At 47.1% G+C, this 23273-nt stretch overlaps 1 protein-coding gene and 1 long non-coding RNA gene across 2 annotated transcripts in view; one reads left to right on the top strand and one right to left on the bottom strand.

Moving 5' to 3' along the window:
* Nucleotides 1-23273, bottom strand: part of LOC144479678 (CUGBP Elav-like family member 4) — a 524426-nt gene that overhangs the window by 108427 nt on the left and 392726 nt on the right. The gene's annotated exons all lie outside the window — the stretch shown is intronic.
* The window catches only part of LOC144479681 (uncharacterized), a 93361-nt gene continuing 89078 nt past the window's right edge, over nt 18991-23273 (top strand). The window contains exon 1 of the long non-coding RNA XR_013495556.1: nt 18991-19285. This is a non-coding gene — a long non-coding RNA (uncharacterized LOC144479681). The remainder of the gene's footprint in view (nt 19286-23273) is intronic.

Raw genomic sequence — 23273 nt, 5'->3', positions numbered from 1 at the left:
CAATGGGAAATCCCATTCTGATCCCACCACTGGTGGACAGCGTGCCTCCTCCCCTCCCGAGAAACACACCGTGTGGAGAAGCCAGAAAATCCACCCCCACCTCCCGCAAAGTTCCTTCAGACAGCTTGAGTAAACATAATTCTGAATGAGAGTTTATTGTGCAGTCACCTTGTTGAAGCTAAGCCTTTTCTCACAGGCCTAATTCATTGCCAGGTGCACTTCCTTCAAAGCAGCCCTCATTAAAGATCTGCTAAACTGAACCTCATGCACATGAGCAGAAATGTCACTTATCATCGGTCATATCTGTGTGCTATTTTGGTTGCCGTACAAGTGTGAAATCATATTAGCTCCAGGAGTGTCATACAGCTGTTCGGATGCGGGCATGGGGTGGGGGTGGGAAGGTGGGTTTGGGAGGGGGGTAACAGGAGGGGGGCGGGGGTGAGGGGGCAGTGGTATGTGACAATCTTGCCTCTTGGTTGAACTTGAAGGTAACGGGAATAAAAAGCTGCCCAGAATGAATGCTTGATGCTTTGTATTTCACACGAGCGGTCAGGGTCGATGTGCAGATGGGGTGGCAGAACGGACCCTCACTCAACGAGGCAAATTGTCCCATTCCGCCCGCCATAGGAATCGTAGAGGGCGAGGGGCGGACCATGGAAAGGTCCACTGACCTCGGGCGGGATTTTCTGGTTTCGGGGCGAACGTGACCGGAAAATCCCGCCCCACCTGTCGATCCTCCAGAAGGAACTCTTCAGTTGTAGGCAGTAAAATAAAACAAGACTTGCTCCAAATTATAAACCAAAGAAAAAGGTTCAATAAAAAAAGTTCATTACTCCAACACTTGAGGCCTCACCCTGGGCCATTCCAAGCTCCTCCCAATTCCCAACAGATTCTTATGTAAACTGAGTCAGCTGGTCAGCTGACCACCACATCATTTTGTCATTGGTTACATAGTTTACTGGGTCAGCTTGTTACCATTGGTCACACTACAACAGATCCATTGTTATCATTGGTTATATTCTAACACCACATGTTTCGCCTGCTGTGAAAGCAAGCCTTGCATTGGTAGAGCAACAGTAAGAAGTTTAACAACACCAGGTTAAAGTCCAACAGGTTTATTTGGTAGCAAAAGCCACACAAGCTTTCAGAGCCCGAAGGGGCTTGGGGCTCCGAAAGCTTGTGTGGCTTTTGCTACCAAATAAACCTGTTGGACTTTAACCTGGTGTTGTTAAACTTCTTACTGTGTTTACCCCAGTCCAACGCCGGCATCTCCACATCTTGGTAGAGCAACCTCAGACATCCCAAAGTGCTTTACGGTTTACAGCAGATTTTTGCAACATAGTAACTGTTGTAATGTAGGAAACACAGGAGCCAATTTACACTCAACAATCTCCCATAAACAGCAATGGGAATTTTTGTATTAATTTTTACGGGATGTGGGTGTCGCTGGCTGGGCCAGCATTTACTGCCCATCCCTAACTGCCCTCCATTTCAGAGGGCATTTGGGAGTCAACCACATTACTGTGGTTCTGGAGTCACATGTAGGCCAGACCGGGTAAGGACGACAGATTTCCTTCCCTAAAGGACATTAGTGAACCTGATGGTTTTTTACAACAATCGACAATGGTTTCATGGTCATCATTAGACTTTTCATCCAGGTTTTTATTGAATTAAATTATCACCATTTGCCGTGGTGGGATTCAAACCCGGGTCCTCATAGCAATATCCTGGATCTCTGGATTGCTAGTCCAGTGATAATCCCACTGTGCCACTGCCTCCCCTAATGACCAGACAATCTGTTCCTTAAAGTGATACTGGTTGAGGGACAAATATTGACCATGGCACCAGGGAGGAATTCCCTAAACCTCTTTGAAATACTGTCATGCCAAGAGATCTTTTAAGCCTACCCGAGATGGCAGATGGCATCTCGGTTTAACATCTGTACCTGGAAAGTCCAAGTATCTCTGAAAAGTTGGTTTGTTGTATTTTATGTTTAATAACAACCTGCATTTATTTGGGGCCTTTAACATGGAGGGATGTCAGTGGTAGGAATGTAGCACGGTCACACCCAAAGGTAGATTTTCCAGTCCTGTCAGCATTGGGCATCATCGCAGACGGGACAGGCAGATTTGGAGAATGGCCAGACATCAAGAACCATAAGAACCAGGCACACCTAATTTTGGCACTGTACGAACCAGGTGAGGTGCGAACCCGCCTTCACTCTGCCGCAACAAACCTCTGACCCCAATCTCAGGGAAAACATTAATATTGATTTTTGCAAATTTCCCACGTCAGCTATTCTGTGGTCTCTCCGAGAGACTGCCTATTTAAGGCCAATTAGTGCAGGAAATATAGGCAGAGATTGCACCCATTAGGAAGTGGTTTGGAAAACTGCCCCGGAGGCCGCTGTAACATTCTTATGACGGGAGTTCCATCTCATCAAACTGAGCACAAATTGGGTGAAGATGTTTGTTTAATCCAAGGATAGAATCAATCCAAATATTGAACACACTGAGTGCCAGTAAACTACTGACATTGGTTTACTGAAGAAAGCTTGACAGTGCAATAACTACACTGGGTCCTCAATGTCAGCATTAAACACTGTCACTTGTGCAGAATCTACTTGGGATTAGTCTTTAATTGTGGTCAATATTTCAATAATAATGAGGGACAGAGAGAGGAACAGTTGCCCGGGAGTATGTGATCCAGCTAATACATGTCAGCTGGTAACTCTCCCTGGGTGACCTGTAAGCGAAGAAAGACTTGCATTTATATAGTTCTGCGCATGAGGGTGGCACGGTGGCACAGTGGTTCAATTCCTGACTTTGGTCACTGTCTGTGCGGAGTCCGCACGTTCTCCCCGTGTCTGCTTGGGTTTCCTCCGGGTGCTCCGGTTTCCTCCCACAGTCTGAAAGACATGCTGGTTAGGCGCATTGGCCGTGCTAAATTCTCCCTCAGTGTACCCGAACAGGTGCTGGAGTGTGGCGACTAGGGAATTTTCACAGTAACTTCATTGCAGTGTTAATGTAAGCCTACTTGTGACACTAATAAATAAACTGAAAAAGGATACTCAAAAGCACTTTAGAGCAAAATAAATACTTTAGAAGTGTAGACACTGTTTCAGTGTAGGAAACACAGCTGTTAATTTGTGCACAGCTAGCTCCCACAAACAGCAATGCACTAAAGACCAGATAGACTCCTTTTTTTAAGTGATGTTGGTTGAGGTATAAATATTGAGGAAGACACTGAGGAGGATGCCTCTGGTATTCTGCACAATAGCGTCATAGGATCTTTCACATCCACCTGATGGGTGGGTTCAATGTGGTGTTTGAAAGACTGCACCTCCAGCAGTGTAGCACTCCTTCAGTGTTGAATTGGTGCATCAACCAATAGGTACACAAGACTCAGGAGTGGGTCCTGAACCAGTAGCCTTCACACTCAGAGGCAAAAGTGTTACCCGCTGGTCCACAGCTGAATATTAGGAGCCAGACAACTCTGCCCCTTTAATGCTGAATTCGGAGGGGTGTCGGGGTCTTCTAAGAACTGGATTGAGGTTTAGAGCCTGCATATCCAGATCCTAGAGATCTTTCCAATTTGCCATGAGAATATACAATCCCTACAGTGCAGAAGGCCCATCGAGCCTGCACCGCCAACAATCCCACCCAGCACCTATCCCCGTAACCCCACGTATTTACCCTGTTAATCTCCCTGACACTAAGGGGCAATTTAGCATGGCTAATCCACCTAACCTGCACATCTTTGGAGTGTGGGAGGAAACCGGAGCACCCAAAGGAAACCCACACAGACATGGGGAGAATGTGCAAACTCCACACAGACAGTGACCCAAGCCAGGAATCGAACCCAATAACAAGCAAGCAACTAACAATGCCAGTTTTACACTCGGGGTAACAAGCTGAAAATCAACTTTCCATTGTCGAGCCAACCTTGCCCCTAGAGAGGGAAGAAATAACTTTACTGAAAAAGACCAGGTTCCTTCCTCTGTCTTTAGACACAAATAAGGTGCCAACTAAAGACACACACATTTTGATAATCTGTTCAAACAAGGTGAAGAAAGGATTTTTTTAATATTCATTCGTGGGACATGGGTGTTGCTGGCTGGCCAGCATTTATTGCCTATCCCTAGTTGCCCTTGGAGGGCAGTTAAGAGTCAACCACATTGCTGTGGGTCTGGAGTCACATGTAGGCCAGACCGGGTAAGGATGGCAGATTTAAGCAAGGGAGGCAGGGGAGGTGCTATTAGAACCTATAAACGATAGAAACTCCACAGTGCAGAAGGAGGCCATTCAGTCCATTGAATCTACACTGACAACAATCCCACCCAAGCCCTATCCCCGTAGCCCCACATATTTACCCTGCCAATCCCTCTAACCTACACATCCCGGGACACTAAGAGGCAATTTAGCACGGCCAATGCACCTAACCCGCACATCTTTGGACTGTGGGAGGAAATCGGAGCACCCGGAGGAAACCCACGCAGGCGCAGGGAGAATGTGCAAATTCCACACAGGCAGTGACCTAAGCCGGGAATCGAACCCGGGTCCCGGGCACTGTGAGGCAGCAGTGCTAACCACTGTGCCACCGTGCCGCCCATAGAGAGGAGTGGGGCTTGTCTGGGATTTGAACCCGACCTCTTGCATTCTGACAACATTCCCTAAGCGAGAAGCATACCCCTTGACCAAGGAGCCAATCAGCCAATCATCTTGGTGGAGGGGGGGGGGGGGGGCGGTCATACAAGGGACAGTGGAACTCTAGAACATTCATCACCAAGACATTGGGGATCAATTGCAAATTTCAAACTGCGACTGACATGTTGTTGTTGGAGAAGGATATTGACGGTTTCGGAACAAAGGTGGGTTAATGAAGAAAAGGTCCAGATTAGCCAACTCTGCTAACTCAGTTAACTCTGTTTCTCTCTCCACTGACACTACCAGACCTGGGATGAGGTCCTAAAAGCAGAATATAGGGAGCTCGGAAGCAAGCTGAAAAGTAGGACCTCAAAGGTAGTGATCTCAGGATTACTGCCTGTGCCGCGTGCTGGTCAGAGTAGAAACAGCAGGATTAATAGGATGAATATGTGGCTGAAAGGATGATGTGAGGGGGAGGGTTGCAGATTCCTAGGGCATTGGGACCGATTCTGAGGGAGGTGGGACCTGTACAAACTGGACAGGTTACACATGAGCAAGATCAGGACTGATGTCCATGGCAGGGGGGTGTGGGGGGCGGGGGGGGGGGGGGGGGGGGGTACTTGCTAGGGTTGTTGGGGAGGGTTTAATATAGCAGGGGGATGGGAACCTTTGCAAGAATTCAGAGCAGGGGGAATTAAGAGCAAGAGGAAAAGACAGTAAGGAGAATAAGGAAAGTGATCGGCAGAGAAATCAAGAGTCAGAGTCAGATAAGGACCGAGTAAAAAATAGTAAGAAAGGGAAAAGAAACATTTAAAGTGCTCACCTTAAAGTTTTGTACCTGAATGCTCGGAGCATTCAAAACAAAACGGATGAATTAGTTGCACAGATAGATGTAAAGGGGTATGATATAGTTGGCATTACGGAGACGTGGCTCCAAGGTGAGAAAGGATGGGAACTAAACATTGAGGGCTAGTCAGTGTTTAGGAAGGACAGACAGAAAGGAAAAGGTGGTGGAGTTGCATTGTTGATTAAAGATGATATTGATACAATATTGAGGAAGGATATTAGCACAGATGATGTGGAATCTGTGTGGGTCGAGTTAAGAAACAAGGGGCAGAAACATTGCTGGGGGTGGTATACAGACCACCAAACTTTAGTGGTAATGTTGGGAAAAGCATTCGACAGGAAATCAGAGATGCAAGTGTTAAAGGAACATCTGTGACTTTAATCTGCATATAGATTGGGAGAGTCAAATTAGTCACAGTACAATAGAGGAGGAATTCTGCAGTACATACGGGATGGTATTCGAGAGCAATACATTGAGGAACCAACAAGGGAGCAGGCCATCTTGAACTAGGTGTTGTGCAATGAGAAAGGATTAGTTGGCAATCTAGTTTGATTTGATTTATTATTGTCACGTATTAGCATACAGTGAAAAGTATTGTTTCTTGCGCACTATACAGACAAAACATACCATTTATAGAGAAGGAAATGAGAGTGCAGAATGTAGTGTTACAGTCATAGCTAGGGTGTAGAGAAAGATCAACTTAATGCAAGATAAGTCCATTCAAAAGTCTGACAGCAGCAGGGAAGAAGCTGTTCTTGAGTCAGTTGGAACGTGACCTCAGACTTTTATATCTTTTTCCCGACGGAAGAAGGTGGAAGAGAGAATGTCCGGGGTCCTTAATTATGCTGGCCGCTTTGCCGAGGCAGCGGGAAGTGTAGACAGAGTCAATGGATGGGAGGCTGGTTTGCGTGATGGTTTGGGCTACATTCACGACCTTTTGTAGTTTATTGCAGTCTTGGGCAGAGCAGGAACCCCAGACCAAGCTGTGATACAACCAGAAAGAATGCTTTCTATGATGCATCTGTAAAAGTTGGTGAGAGACATAGCTAACATGCCAAATTTCCTTAGTCTTCTGAGAAAGTAGAGACGTTGGTGGGCTTTCTTAACTATAATGTCGGCATGGGGGGACCAGGACAGGTTGTTGGTGATCTGGACACCTATAAACTTGAAGCTCTTGACCCTTTCTGTGTGAGAGAACCCTTGGAGACGAGTGACCATAATATGGTAAAACTCATTGTCAAGGTGCATAATAATAATGCTGATCCTGAGACCAGGGTCCTGGAATCTCAATAATTGTAACAGTGATGGTATGAGGCATGAATTGGCCATGATGGACTGGGAAATATTACTGAAAGGAAAGAAAGTGGACAGGCAATGGCAGGCATTTAAAGAACAAATAGGTGAACCAGAATTTGTTTATTCCTGTTTGGTGCAAGAGTGGTAAGGGAATTGTGGCCAAACCATGTCTTACACGGGAAATTAGAGATAGGATCAGATTTAAGAAAGAAGCATACAAATTGGCAAGAAAAAGCAACAGGCCTGAGGATTGGGAGCAGTTTAAAATTCAGCAAAGGAAGAGCAAGGGATTGATTAAGAAGGGAAAAATTGAGTATGAAAGTAAGCTGGGGGGGAGCATAAAAACTGCCTGTAAAAGTTTCTATGGATATGTAAAGAGAAAAAGATTGACAAAAACAAATGTAGTCCCCTTACAGTCAGAAACAGGAGAATTCATAACGGGGAATAAAGAAATGGCTGAGGAATTAAATTTGTACTTTGCTTCAGTCTTCACAAAGGAAGACATGAATAATGCACCAGAAGTGCTGAGAGAAACATGTTTTAGTGAGGAGCTGAAGAAATCAGCATTAGTAGAGAAATGGTTTTGGGGAAACTGATGGGATTGAAGGTGGATAAATCTCCAGGTCCTGATAATCTTCATCCCAGAGTACTTAAGGAAGTGACCCTGGAAACAGTAGATCCATTGCTGAGTATTTTCCAAAATTCTTTGGACTCTGGAATAGTTCCTATAGATTGGAGGGTAGCTAATGTAAGCCCGCTATTCAAAAAGGGAGGTAGAGAAAAAACAGGGAACTATAGACCAGTGAGCCTAACGTCCAGACTGGGGAGGAGGAAGTTGCGAGAGTCTATTATCAAGGATTTCATAACTCGGCATTTGGAAGGCAGTGGTATAATCAGACAAAATCAGCACGGATTTACAAAAAGGAAATCACGCTTGATGAATCTATTGGAATTCTTTGAGGATATAACTGGTAGAGTTGACTGAGGAGAACCAGTGGATGTGGTTTATTTAGACTTTCAGAAGGCTTTCGACAAGGGCTCACATAACAGACTACTATGTAAAGTTAAAGTACATGGGATTGCAAGTAATGTCTTGAGATGGATAGAAAGCTGGTTAGCAGATAGGAAGCAAAGAGTTGGCATAAATGGGTCTTTTTCTGATTGGCAGTCAGTGACTAGTGGGGTTCCGCAGGGATGTGTGCTCGGACCCCAGCTGTTCACATTATATATTAATGATTTGGAAGAGGGAACTGAATGTATTATCTCCAAATTTGCAGATGATACAAAGTTGGGTGGGAGGGTGAGCTGTGAGGAGGATGCAGAGATGCTTCAGCGTGATTTGGACAGGCTGAGTGTGTGGGTATCTGCATGGCAGATGCAGCATAATGTGGATAAATGTGAGGTTATCCACTTTGCTAGCAATAATAGGAAGACAGATTATTACTTGAATGGGTGTAAATTGAGAGAGGTGGATACTCAACGAGCCCCTGGAGTCCACGTGCATCAGTCGCTGAAAGTAAGCGCGCAGGTACAGCAGGCAGTAAAGAAGGCAAATGGTATGCTGGCCTTCATAGCGAAAGGATTTGAGTATAGGGATAGGGATGTTTTGCTGCAATTGTATAGGACATTGGTGAGGCCATACCTGGAGTATTGTGTGCAGTTTTGGTGTCCTTATCTGAGGAAGGATGTCCTTGCTATAGAGGGAGTACAACGAAAGTTTACCGGGCTGATCCCTGGGATGGCAGGTCTGTCATATGAGGAGAGACTAAGTGGGTTAGGATTATATTCACCGGAGTTTAGAAGAGTGAGAGGGGATCTTATAGAAACTTATACAATTCTAACAGGGTTGGACAGGATAGATTCAGAAAGAATGTTCCTAATGGTGGGGGAGTCCAGAACTAGGGGTCATAGTTTGAGGGTAAGGAGTAAACCTTTTCGGACTGAGGTGAAGAGGAAGTTCTTCACCCAGAGGGTGGTGAATGTGTGGAATTCATGACCACCGAATGTAGTTGAGGCCAAAACATTGTCTGGGTTCAAGAAGAAATTAGATATAGCTCTTATATTACAAGAGAGGAAGTGTTAGGTTTTTTAGGGAACATTAAAACTGACAAAGCCCCAGGGCCTGATGGCATCTATCCTCGACTGCTCAGGGAGACGAGAGGTGAAATTGCTGGGCCTCTGACGGAAATCTTTGTCGCTTCTTTGGACACGGGTGAGGTCCCTGAGGATTGGAGGATAGCGAATGTGGTCCCGTTGTTTAAGAAGGGTAGCAGGGATAACCCAGGAAATTATAGGCCGGTGAGCTTGACGTCCGTGGTAGGGAAGTTGTTGGAGAGGTTTCTTAGAGACAGGATGTATGTGCATTTAGAACGAAACAATCTCATTAGTGACAGACAGCATGGTTTTGTAAGAGGGAGGTCGTGCCTTACAAATTTGGTGGAGTTTTTTGAGGAAGTGACAAAAACGGTTGATGAAGGAAGGGCCGTGGATGTCGTCTATATGGATTTCAGTAAGGCATTTGACAAAGTCCCACATGGCAGGTTGGTTAAGAAGGTTAAGGCTCATGGGATACAAGGAGAAGTGGCTAGATGGGTGGAGAACTGGCTTGGCCATAGGAGACAGAGGGTAGTGGTCGAAGGGTCTTTTTCCGGCTGGAGGTCTGTGACCAGTGGTGTTCCGCAGGGCTCTGTACTGGGACCTCTGCTATTTGTGATATATATAAATGATTTGGAAGAAGGTGTAACTGGTGTAATCAGCAAGTTTGCGGATGACACGAAGATGGCTGGAATTGCGGATAGCGAAGAGCATTGTCGGGCAATACAGCAGGATATAGATAGGCTGGAAAATTGGGCGCAGAGGTGGCAGATGGAGTTTAATCCGGATAAATGCGAAGTGATGCATTTTGGAAGAAATAATGTAGGGAGGAGTTATACAATAAATGGCAGAGTCATCAGGAGTATAGAAACACAGAGGGACCTAGGTGTGCAAGTCCACAAATCCTTGAAGGTGGCAACACAGGTGGAGAAGGTGGTGAAGAAGGCATATGGTATGCTTGCCTTTATAGGACGGGGTATAGAGTATAAAAGCTGGAGTCTGATGATGCAGCTGTATAGAACGCTGGTTAGGCCACATTTGGAGTACTGCTTCCAGTTCTGGTCGCCGCACTACCAGAAGGACGTGGAGGCATTGGAGAGAGTGCAGAGAAGGTTTACCAGGATGTTGCCTGGTATGGAGGGTCTTAGCTATGAGGAGAGATTGGGTAGACTGGGGTTGTTCTCCTTGGAAAGACGGAGAATGAGGGGAGATCTAATAGAGGTATACAAGATTATGAAGGGTATAGATAGGGTGAACAGTGGGAAGCTTTTTCCCAGGTCGGAGGTGACGATCACGAGGGGTCACGGGCTCAAGCTGAGAGGGGCGAAGTATAACTCAGACATCAGAGGGACGTTTTTTACACAGAGGGTGGTGGGGGCCTGGAATGCGCTGCCAAGTAGGGTGGTGGAGGCAGGCACGCTGACATCGTTTAAGACTTACCTGGATAGTCACATGAGCAGCCTGGGAATGGAGGGATACAAACGATTGGAGCGGCACAGGCTTGGAGGGCCGAAGGGCCTGTTTCCTGTGCTGTACTGTTCTTTGTTCTTTGTTCTTTGTTCTTGGGGCTAAAGGGATCAAGGTACTTGGATGGAAGGGGGGAATCAGGATATTGAATTTGATGATCAGCCATGATCAAAATGAATGGCGGAGCAGGCTCGAAGGGCTGAATGGCCTCCTCCTGCTTCTAGTTTCTATGTTTCAATGCTGAATCTTTCCAGTATTTTCTGCCTTCATTTCAAATTTCCAGCATCTGCGGTATTTTGCTTTTCTTTGTGTGTTTAATTCCCGGCCAGTTCTCTTCCCGGAATGCCGACCATGGAGAAGTACAGCTATTCTCTCCGACAGGATTTCCCTTTGTCTTTTTTCCAATCTATCTCTGACATTTGGGGTGGCCCAGTGGTTAGCACTGCTGCCTCACAGCGCCAGGGACCTGAGTTCAATTCCCGGCTTGGGTCACTGACTGTGTGGAGTTTGCACGTTCTCCCCGTATCTGCGTGGGTTTCCTCCGGGTGCTCCGGTTTCCTCCCACAGTCCAAAGATGTGCGGGTTAGGTGGATAGGCCATGCTAAATTACCCCTTAATGTTAGGGGGTCTAGCTAGGGTAAATGCATGGGGTTATGGGGATAGGGCCTGGGTGGGATTGTGGTCGGTGCAGACTCGATGGGCCGAATGGCCTCCTCCTGCACTGTAGGATTTTCTGATTCTATTCTGTCCCACCTCCCCCAATCCCCCTATTCCAACAGTAACATCCAACCCATCCCTACCTGTCTTCAGCTCTGAAGAAGTCACATGGACTCAAAACCTTAAGTCTGCTTCTCTCCACACAGATGCTGCCCATTGAGCTAATCCAGCATTTCTGTTTTTATCTCAGATTAGCCACGATTTAATTGAATGGCAGAAAAAGCTCGGAGGGCCGAATGGCCTCCTCCTGTTCCAGTAATCTGTATATAATTTCATCGCCAAAACACATGAACTAAGACAAAAGACCAAATATAATAAAAGGATGTAAAATGCTGCCAGAAATGGATGGTATTTGGAGAGAGCGCGGGATTTGGATTCTCAGCTGTTTCACACGAATGAAGATTTCTCTGGAAGAATTACAGTGCATGATAAAATATTAACGCCTGCACTGCTTATGCCAGCCTTTGGCTGGTTTCGAATTTGGAAAATAATATTTTTATTTGCCTCTGGTTTTTTTTCCCCAGTTGAAAAAGTCATTCATCACGGCTGAAAGAGATTGAATGGCTACAAACAACACGAAAGACTTTAATTTGCACTGTGCCAGTGAGCCTTGGGGGAGATAATGAGTGCCCTAGTGTCTATGGAAACATGAGATTGCAGGAATAAAGCATTCATTCCCGCGATGAGCATGCTAGTCGAAGGCTTTGTGACTAAATAGGCGGCGGGGGGTGGGGGAACAAGGGATTTCATTGGATTTGCACTACTCTGAAGGTCTAACCTGATAGGGAGTGATTTGATTTGATTTGATTTATTATTGTCACGTATTAGCGTACAGTGAAAAGTATTGTTTCTTGCGCGCTATACAAACAAAGCATACCGTTCATAGAGAAGGAAACGAGAGAGTGCAAAATGTAGTGTTGCAGTCATAGCTAGGGTGTAGAGAAAGATCAACTCAATGCGAGGTAGTTCCATTCAAAAGTCTGACGGCAACAGTGAAAGAAGCTGTTCTTGAGTCTTTTGACTTCAGACTTTTGTATCTTTTTCCCAAAGGAAGAAGGTGGAAGAGGGAATGTCCGGGGTGCATGGGGTGCATAATTATGCTGGCTGCTTTGCCGAGGCAGCGGGAAGTGTAGACAGTGTCAATGGATGGGAGACAGACAGCTGGTTCAGCGGAAACCTCGTTCACATGTAGAGGTTGCTTCCTCCACACTCAAAGTTACGATCGTGCAGCTGGAGAAAATCTTGGCCGGGACAGTAAATTGTGAAGCTCATAGGATCAAATATAAATCTAAGAACAGAATTACAAGGTCGGTTGGCTCAGGTGTTTAGTGGATAGTGTTTAGTGGCAGCACAGGTTCACTCCCTGTATCAGCTGATCTAGCTCCTGCCTCTCCTTGTAATGTCAGAGCCATCACTGAGCCGTGATTAGCAAACCTCGGAGAATGAAGGCGCACATGCGGAGAGGGAGAAACATTAAAAATACTTTGAAAATCTAAGGTTGACGATCAATACACAATTTCTTAATGTTCGCATTTCACATGAAACCCAGTAAATCTTCAAAATTCCTTCCCCCTCAATCCCTCTTAGCTCATAAGGAGCTAGGAATTCTCACTCCTTATGCTTCCATGATTTTACCATTGCTGGCCATCCCTTCAGCTGCCTCAACCTTAAGCCCGGGGAGGTGGTGGTGTAGTGGTAATGTCGCTGGACCAATCATCCAAAGCTCCAGGCTGATTCTCTGGGTACCCGGGTTCGAATCCCACCACTCAATTTGAACTCGATAAAATCTGGAATTAGGAGTCTAATGATGACCATGAAACCATTGTTGTTAAAACCCATCTGGTTTTTAGGGTGCAGAAAAGATTTACCAGGATGTTGCCTGCTATGGTGGACATTAGCTATGAGGACAGGTGGGAGAAACTTGGTTTGTTCTCACTGGAACGACGGAGGTTGAGGGGCGGCCTGATAGAAGTCTACAAGATTATGAGAGGCATGGACAGAGTGGATAGTCAGAAGCTTTTTCCCAGGGTGGAAGAGTCAATTACTGGGGGGCATAGGTTTAAGGTGCGAGGGGCAAGGTTTAAAGGAGATGTACGAGGCAAGTCTTTTACACAGAATGTGGTGGGTACCTGGAACTCGCTGTCGGGGGAAGTAGTGGAAGCAGATACGATAGTGACTTTTAAGGGGCATTTTGACAAATACATGAATAGGGTGGGAACAGAGGGATATGGTCCCTGGAAGGGTAGGGGGTTTAGTTCAGTCAGGCAGCATGATCAGTGCAGACCTGGAGGGCCAAAGGGCCTGTTCCTGTGCTGTAATTTTCTTTGTTCTTTGTTGCATTAATGACCTTTAGGGAAGGAAATCTGTCATCCTTACCCTGGTCTGGCCTACATGTGACTCCAGACCCACAGCAACGTGGTTGACTCTTAACTGCTCTCAGGGGTGGGCAATAAATGCTGGCCCAGTCAGCGACGCCCACATCCCATGAACAAATAAAAAAGACTTCTCACCCTAAACCTCGCTGACTCTCTCCCCTCCTTTAAGATGCAGCATAAAATGTATTTCTTTGTCCAGCTTTTTGGTCAACTGTCCTCATATCTCCTCAGGCAACTTGGTGTCAATTATTGTTCAGTTACATTCCTGTGAAGTATGGGATATTTTGCTATGTTAAAAGGCAGAGTGGCACAGTGGTTAGCACTGCTGCGTCACAGCGCCAGGGACCCGGGTTCGATTCCCAGCATGGGTCACCGTCTGTGTGGAGTCTGCACGTTCTCCCCATGTCTGTGTGGGTTTCCTCTGGGTGCTCAGGTTTCCTCCCACAGTCCAAAGATGTGCGGGTTAGGTGGATTGGCCATGCTAAATCGCTCCTCTGTGTCAGGGGGACCAGCTAGGGTAAATGCATGGGGCTATGGGGATAGGGCCTGGGTGGGATTGTGGTTGGTACAGACTCGATGGGCCGAATGGCCTCCTTCTGTACTGTAGGGATGCTATAACTCTATAAATTGAGGTTGTTGTTGAGTGAATGTGCGTCTGTGAGTATTTATCTGAGTGTGCTGGGCTTGTGATTGTAATTCTGCTCCCTGTGGTAACTGTGATCGATGAACTGTATTTAACACATAAATATTCAATCATTTGATTTGAACTTTAATGCTGCCTGTGATTACACTGATAAATTTTTCATCTGGAATGTAATGGCAAATTGGTTCAGTTGCACAGCAGTGTCTGAACAAGCTCGACTAAAGGCCTGGACACCGGCTGAGATCGCAGCAGCTAGGCTGTTTCCTTCAGGAAACAAAGGTCAGAGGTCAGAGTTCAGTGGCTGCCTACATCTGAGAACAAGTCGGCCGCAGCCGCTGTGAGCCCCGCCGCCTTGTAGTCAGCGGGGTGACAGCTCTCGCGCAAGGAGAGATTGGGACGCAGGGAAACAGCTGTGACAGGCCACCGAATCCTTCCACATTCAGTCGTCATGCCCGTCAGATCATGATTTCTATCCATCCGCTCGAAAAGCGTTACCTCGTGGGCCACTATCCCGGGACTTTTACAGCCGTCAGGACAATGTTTTATTTCGTGGCAAACTGCTTTTGCCAATGAGCGCAGGAACCTATCAGCAGCCTGTGCGCTTGACAGAAAAAGATGGCACTGGAGGCGTGCTTGCCGATTTACCTTGGCTCTTGGTCCACCCATGCCTCCAACTAAAAATTTTCAAACTTATTTTCAAATCTCTCCATGGTCTCCGCCACTGCAACCTCCTTCAGGGCTTTAACCCTCTAAGATCGCTGCATTCCTCCAATTCTGGCATTTTGCATATTCCTGATTCCGGGGCAGTACGGTGGCACAGTGGTTGGCACTGCTGCCGCACAGCGCCAGGGACCCGGGTTCAATTCCCGGCTTGGGTCACTGTCTGTGTGGAGTTTGCAGTTTCTCCCCGTGTCTGTGTGGATTTCCTCCCACAGTCCAAGGATGTGCGGGTTAGGTGCATTGGCCATGCTAAATTGTCCCTTAGTGTCAGGGGGACTAGCCGGGAATCAAACCCGAGTCTCTGCCACTGTGAGGCAGCAGTGCTCACCACTGTGCCACTCTGCCTTTTAACATAGCAAAATATCCCATACTTCATAGCTGCCTCACAGGGACCTGGATTCAATTCCGGCCTCGAGTGACTGTGCGGAGTTTGCACGTTCTCACCTAATCCGCGTGGGTTTCCTCCGGGTGCCCCGGTTTCCTCCCACAGTCCAAAGTTGTGGAGGTTAGGTCGATTGACCATGCTAAATTGCTCCTTGGTGTCCCAAGATATATGTAGGTTAGGAGGATTAGCGGGTTAAATACGTGTGGTTATGGGGATAGGGCCTGGGTAAGAGTCAGTTCAGGCTCAATGGGCCGAATGGCCTCCTTTTGCACTGTAGGGATTCTATGATTGCGTCGATTTCCTTTGACTTCCATTGGCCCCCCAAGCACAACAAACAGCGACAATATCGTCAGTGTAATTAATGTTGGTTGAGGGATTCACCTTGGCCAGGACATAAGGGAGGTCTCTCTTGCTCTTCTTCTCACCAGTGCAGTGGGAATGTTCCCATCCGCCTGAGAGTGCAGATGTTGCCTCATTTTAATACCTGACCCAAGAGACAGTGCAGCCCTCCCTCAGAATTGACGCTGAATTGCCCGAACCTAGGTTACGGGCTCGAGTCTCTGGAGAAGGATTGCGAACACAATTTGCCAACATTCACCACCCAGTCAGTCACTGCCTCAGCTTCCATGCGAAGCAGAGAGCAGAAGGCAGGAACATTGGGGAAAGAAAATTAAAGGCCGAAATTTTCCGGTCGTTCCTGATGGTGGGATCTTCTGGTTCCACTGACGGCAGCACCCCCCACCCCCGCACCACCTCAGTTCCCCAGCGGCGGAGGGTGCAGACAATGGGAAATCCCCATTGAGAGCTGCCGCAAAACACACCGCGGGGGAGTGGAGGGAACCCTGGCCAAGGGTTTGATGAACAGGATCATTGAAACATCAGCATGCAAAGCAAGTCCATTCAAACTAATGCATTATTCGATGGAAACAATAAATGAGTCATAGAATCCCTACAGCGCAGAAGGAGGCCATTCGGCCCATCGAGTCTGCACCGACCACAATTCCACCCAGGCCTTATCCTCATAACACCATGCATTTATCCTAGTTAGTCTCCCTGACACTAAGGGGCAATTTAGCACGACCAATCCACCTAACCTGCACATCCTTGGACTGTGATAGGAAACCGGAGCACCCAGAGGAAACCCACGCAGACACGGGGAGAACGTGCAAACTCCACATAGACAGTGACCCAAGCCAGGAATCAAACCCAGGTCCCTGTGGCAGTGTTAGCCACTGTGCCACCGTGCCACCAGTTGATGATGAGTTAATCATAGAACTCCTACAGTGCAGAAAGAGGCCATTCGGCCCATCGAGTCTTCACCAACCACAATCCCACCCAGGCCCTATTCCTGTAAACCCACATATTTACCCTGCTAGTCCCCCTAACACGAGGGTCAATGTAGCAAGGCCAATCAACCTAAACCGCACATCTTTGGTCTGTGGGAGGAAACCGGAGCACCCGGAAGAAACCCACGCAGACATGGGGAGAATGTGCGAACTCCATACAGTCAGTTACCCGAGTCCGGAATTGAACCCAGGTCCCTGGCACTGTGAGGCAGCAGTGCTAACCATTGGGCCACCATGCCGCCCTGGAGTTCATCATCCAGTGTTGGAGCTGCCCATTCTACCCAAACGATAGCACTTTGAAGTTCCACAAATACCAAGGTAATTGTAAAGTAATAATTTAATAACTACATTTGTTGATAGTAATCCCTTTACAATAAAAGTTGACAAATTATGTTACAGTTGCATAAAACGTTGGTGAGGCCACATTTGGAATATTGTGTCCAATTCTGGTCGCCGCACTACCAGAAGGACGTGGAGGCTTTGGAGAGAGTGAAAGGTTTACCAGGATGCTGCTTGGTATGGAGGGTATTAGCTATGAGGAGAGATTGAATAAACTAGGATTGTTCTCCCTGAAAGACAGAGACTGAGGGGCAGCCTGATAGAAGTTCATAAAATTTTAAGAGGTATAGATAGGGTGAACAGTTGGAAGCTTTTTCCCAGGGCAGAAATGACAATTACAAGGGGGCACAAGTTCAAGGTAAAGGGGGAAAGGTTCAGTGGAGATGTGCGGGGGAAGGTTTTTACACAGAGTGTGGTGGGGGCCTGGAATGGCAGACACATTAGTGACATTTAAGACTTATCTGGATAGACACATGAACAGAAGGGGAATAGAGGGATACAGGAGGTTGGTCTAGATAGGACAACGTGATCAGCGCAGGCTTGGAGGGCCGGCGGGCCTGTTCCTGTGCTGTACTGTTCCTTGTTCTTTGTAATATGTGGCAAACAATAATAAATAGTTGAGAAATGGCAATAAATGCAGCTCAGCAATGTGTCATGGATCTGCACTGACTAGAAGATATAGGCACCAATACTTGGTGGTCGCAGTAAATGAGTGGGATCCTATTCCCTCCCCCCATTCCATGCTGGCTCAACATTGAACTGTTTCCCCCAATGTTCCCCCTCCACAAACATTTAAAATGCTGTTGCACTTCTGGTGGAAGGTTCATTTCCAATTGGCATTATGATACATGGAACAGTCTGCATCCAGACGTAGCAAGACCTGGACAACATTCAGTCTTGAACTGATAGGTGACAAGTAATATTCACATCGCACAAGCACCAGGAAACAGGAGAGAATCTAATCTTCCCTCCTTGATATTCAATGGCGTTACCATTTCTGAATTCCCCCACCATAACGTCCTGGGGGGTTACCATCGGTCAGAAACAGAAGTTGAGTCAACCATATAAATACTGTGGTCACAAGAGCAGGTCAGAGGTTGCGAATTCTGTAATGAGTAACTCATCCTTTGACTCTCTAAAGCCTGTCCACCATCTATCACGGTGAGAAGTTTAACAACACCAGGTTAAAGTCCAACAGGTTTATTTGGTAGCAAAAGCCACACAAGCTTTCGGAGCCCCAAGCCCGAGCTTACGGAGCGCTGCTCCTTCGCCAGGTGAGTAGTCCACTCACCTGATGAAGGGGCAGCGCTCCGAAAGCTCGTGATTCCAAATAAACCTGTTGGACTTTAACCTGGTGTTGTGAGACTTCTTACTGTGCCCACCCCAGTCCAACGCCGGCATCTCCACATCATCGCTCTCTAACAGCATTGTGGGTGTGCCTACATCACAGGGACTGCAGTGGTTCAGGAAGGCCGGGAATTGAACCCGGGTCCCTGGCGCCATTGCTAATCACTGTGCCACTGTGCCTGGTGTCAGTCGAGGGATAATTGTGAGTCACGACACGGGGATCTTTGTTATTCACTGATCGAGTAGATGAGACCTCGGTTCAATGTCTCCAGCAACGAGTGACTAAAGCAAGGACCTTTCCGCTGTGTGCAACCTCATTAGTCGCTGCCTCCATGAGAGATTTGTTTGTGAAAAATTATATCATCTTTATTTGTCAGCTTCTACCGGCAGCTTGGACTCCAAATGCCAACATGCCCTCCCCCACTGTGGCATGAGGGCATTTTCACAGCAAGACCAAACACGCAGCTTTCTCAATAGGTAATTTTAATGTAGGCAAAATATTATATACTGCACAGTAATAACATCACAATTACCATCCTGATTGTTAGCCTTGGTGTTGTCAGTGGATAGCATGTCATCAGAAACTGGTAATTAGAAATGTATTACACAGAGAATGATGTGTGGGGGCGGTGGTTGGAGGAGAGGAGGATTCAGGACACTTGAGCTTTTGATTCTGCAGTAGGCTGGCTCGACAACTCACTGCTGGCGTGGTGCCAGTGTGTCAAATGTCCCTCTGGCAGCTGTGCCAGTGACTCTTGCAAAGCTAACGACAGCAGGCAGCCTTCTCAGTCAGTGGGCGCAGTTCCCCGACAGTCTACCATCCGTGGTGCCCGAGAACAGGGCCTTCTCATGGCGCTGCCCCATGCCAAGGTGGCCAGTGCCCTGCCGGCCTGATGCCAGTCCACAGATGCTTTGGCGTCGCAGGTTTTCCGCTGGTGTAAATCGGAGGAAGTTTTAATCTCCCAAGTCACCGTGCCTGACAGCAGAGGAGGATGGGAAGGTCATCCATTCGGCCCCTCAAATCTGTCCTGCCACTCGATGAGATTACAGTGTGCACACTCAGGTGAGTCTTTGAAAGATGGATAGAAGAGTCCAGGCTAGCGTGGAGAATACCTCACCATAAATCTTTTGGTGCGGGTAACCCCCTGCTTTTCCAAATCCACGGAGGTGATGGGTGTAGGATGCCGGGCACTGCCGCAGGGAGTTAAAGCCTCCAGCGATGGAACATAGCGGAGAGTCAGAGGATATTCTTGCAGTACACTCAGTAACATGGAGTGTAGTTGAAGCAGGGTGCTGTGTCACTCATGTTTACGGATGAATGCGTCGAAACTTAAGGACACAAAGGAAGGCTACTCGGCCCATCATGAGTATGCTGGAAGATGAATTGGGGGGCTAGTCTAGCTCAGTTGACTGGACAGTTGCTTCATGATGCAAAGTGATGCCAACAGCATGGGTTCAATTCCTGTGCCTGCTAAGAGTATTCGTGAAGGCCCCGCCTTCTCAGCCTTGCCCCTCGCCTGAGGTGTGGTGACCCTCAGGTTAAATCACCACCAGTCACCTCTCCCTCTCAGAGGGGAGAGCAGCCTGTGGTCATCTGGGACGATGGCATCTTTAACTTAAGGAGATGAATCATAGAATCCTACAGAGCAGAAGGAGACCATTCGAACCATCAAGTCAGCACCGACCACAATCCCACCCAGGCCCTATCCCCATAACCTCATGTATTAACCCAGCTAGACCCCCTGACACTAAGGGGCAATTTAGCATGGCCAATGCACCTAATGAATTGCCCACATTTGACCCTGGTATTCTATGTACATTTGTGAACTAAACTGGATTACCTCAGCAACATAGAAACTAGGAGCAGGAGTAGGCCATTTGGCCCTTCAAGCCTGCTCTGCCATTCAATATGATCATGGCTGATCCTTGACTTCAATGCCATATTCCTGCTTTCTTCCCATACCCCTCGATGCCATTAAAATATAAAAAAATGATACAGCTTTTTCTTGACTATATTCAGTGACTTGGTCTCCACAGCCTTGTAGAGAATTCCCACAAGTTCACTACCCTCCGGGTGAAGACATTTCTCCTCATCACAGTCCTAAATGGTCTGTCCCATATCCTGAGAGTGTGTCTCCCAGTTCTAGATTCCCCAAGTAGGGAAAACATCCTCCCTGTGTCGAGTCTATCCAGCCCTGTTAGATCGCAATTGTTCCATAGCAACCACTTGTTCATGATGCTGTTGTTGTGATTAATGTCAGTACACTGAGTTGGTATTCTTGCTGACATTGGACAGTGTGTGTGCATGTGTGCATGTGCGTGTGTGTGTATTGTGGGTGTGCATACATATGTGTGTGTGCATGTCTGTTTGTCCCAAATGACTGCATGAGGGCCATTGACTTGATGTTGCGTTTTTATCATTTTTCACGGGTTTAGTGGATAATAAATTTGCTTTTAGTTTGACTCAAAAAAACCTTGTTTGACTGACTCCTTATTGCTCACATCTTAAAAAGGTAAATAGGATTTGGAAAAGGCTTATCCTTGTGGAGTAGAAACTTTATTGTGAGCAGCCGAGGAGGTTGAATAAGGAGGAGTCAGGAGAGACAGAGCTGACGGACATTTTAAAAGCTGCCCACAACAGAAACAGGAAGGTTGGATCACAGACCACTGACCAATGAGCAGACAGCAGCATCAAGGAAGTAAGTGACACCTGTCCCAGGGTTCAATGCAACGTGGTTCAAAAGCAAGCAAAAGGTCAAAGTCGCTGACTTCAGGCAACTATAGCAGCTCCCACCTTGTCCCATTTTGTAAAGGTCAGTAGCAGAATGGAGAACAAGATTCTCACATGCTGAATGACTGGGGTTCTCCCTTTTGCATGGAAAAAGTGCTTTAGAAAATAACAGGAGCCATCTTGATCGCAAAAATGTTAGACATGAGTGGCATGTTTTGTAAAAGGCTTTGCATGTACCTTAGAACCAGAGAAAAGTTACAGCACAGAAGGAAGCCATTTGGCCCATTGAAACTAGAAGCAGGAGGAGGCCATTCGGCCCTTCGTGCCTGCTCCACCATTCATCTACTTCATGGCTGATCATCGAATTCAACATCCTGATCCCTCCTTCCTTCCACATCCCTTGATCCCTTTAGCCTCAAGAACTATATCTAATTTCTCCTTGAAATATCAGCCATGATTGAATGGCGGAGCAGACTCGATGGGCCGAGTGGCTCCTATGTCTTATGATCTTATGAAATCAGACAATGTTTTGGGCTCAACTACTTTCTGTGGTAGTGAATCCCACATGTTCACCACCCTCTGGGTGAAGAAACATCCTATCCATGCCAGCCTGAAGACACCCAGGTGCCCTTCTAATCCCACTTTCTGCATACAGCCCATAGCCCTGTATCTTACAGCACTTATGGTGCAGATCCAGGTACGTTTTAAAAGAGTTTAGGGTCTCTGCCTCCACCACCACTCGCTGCAAAATAAAGTTCTTCCTCATGTCCCCTCTACACCTACTGCCACTTATCTTGAATTTATGTCCCCTGGTTCAAGAATTCACCATCAAGGGAAACAATTTTATCCTTATTATTTATTTGGAAAAATTCTCAACATAATGTCTTCCAGATTTTTTTCCCCACTATAATACACCCCTTGAAACTGTACAGCGCATCATCTAGGTTAGGAGTGGAGACAGACCAGCAGAGCCATGGGATCAATTCTTGGCCTGTGCTGAGTAAACTGATCTCAGCTGGCAGGTAGTACGGGTGATACATCTGGTCTCAGTAGCCAGCTAGACATGCGGGGAGGAAGATTCAGCCAGGATCCAGTACCCAGAGGTCCCCAGCATCACAGATGCCAATCTTCAGCTAATTCGATTCACTCCATGTGATATCAAGAAGGCGCTGGATACTGCAAAGGCAATGGGCCTTGATAATATTCCAGCACGAATACTGAAGATTGGTGCTCCAGGACTTGCCGCGCCCCTAGCCAAGCTGTTCCAGCACAACTACAACATTGGCATCTGCCCGACAATGTTGAAAATTGCCCAGATATGTTCTGTATGCAAAATGCAGGACAAATCCAACCCAGCCAATTGCCTCCCAATCAGTCTACTCGATCATCAGTCAAGTGATGGAAGAGGTCATCAACTGTTCTATCAAGCGATACTTGCTTAGCAATTACCTGCTCACTGATGCTCAGTTTGGCTTCCACCAAGGCCACTCTGCTTCTAACCTCATTAAAGCCTTGGTTCAAACATGACAAAAAGAGCTAAATGCCAGAGGTGAGGTGAGAATGACTGCCCTTGACATTAAGGCAGCATTGGACAGAGTGTGGCATCAAGGAGCCCTAGCAAAACTAGGAAGCAGGGGAAAATTCTTTGCTGGTGGATTCATACGTAGCACAAAGGAAGATGGTCATTGTTGTTGGAAGTCAGTCATCTCAACTCCAAGACATCATTGCAGGAGTCCCTCAGGGTAGTGTCCTGGGCCCAATCATCTTCAGCTGCTTCATCAATGACCTTCCCTCCATCGTAAGGTCAGAAGCGGGGATTCTCACTGTTGATTACACAGTGTTCAGCACCGTTCAAGATTCTTCAGATACTGGAGCAATCCATGTCCATATGCAGCAAGACCTGGACAATATCCAGGCTTGGGCTGGCCATTGGTAAGTAACATTTGTGTCACACAAGTGCCAGTCAATGACCATCTCCAACAAGAGAGAACCTAACAATCACACCATCACACTCGCATTACCATCGCTGAATCCCCATTATCAAATCCGAGGGGCTACCAGTGACCCAAAACTGAACTGGAGTAGCCATATAGGATGGCACAGTGGCACAGTGGTTAGCACTGCTGCCTCACAGCGCCATGGACCCAGGTTCAATTCTGGTCTTGGGTGACTGTCTGTGTGGAGTTTGTACATTCTTCCCGTGTCTGCGTGGGTTTCCTCTGGGTGCTCTGGTTTCCTCCCACACGCCAAAGGCGTGCAGGTTCAGTGGATTGGCCATGCTAAATTGTCTCTTAGTGTCCCAAGACATGTAGGTCATGTG

The sequence above is a fragment of the Mustelus asterias genome, chromosome 26 (genome assembly GCF_964213995.1).
Source record: "Mustelus asterias chromosome 26, sMusAst1.hap1.1, whole genome shotgun sequence".
NCBI lineage: Eukaryota > Metazoa > Chordata > Chondrichthyes > Carcharhiniformes > Triakidae > Mustelus > Mustelus asterias.
Note: the sequence above shows the minus strand (reverse complement) of the source record. Positions and strands in the feature narration are given on the sequence as shown.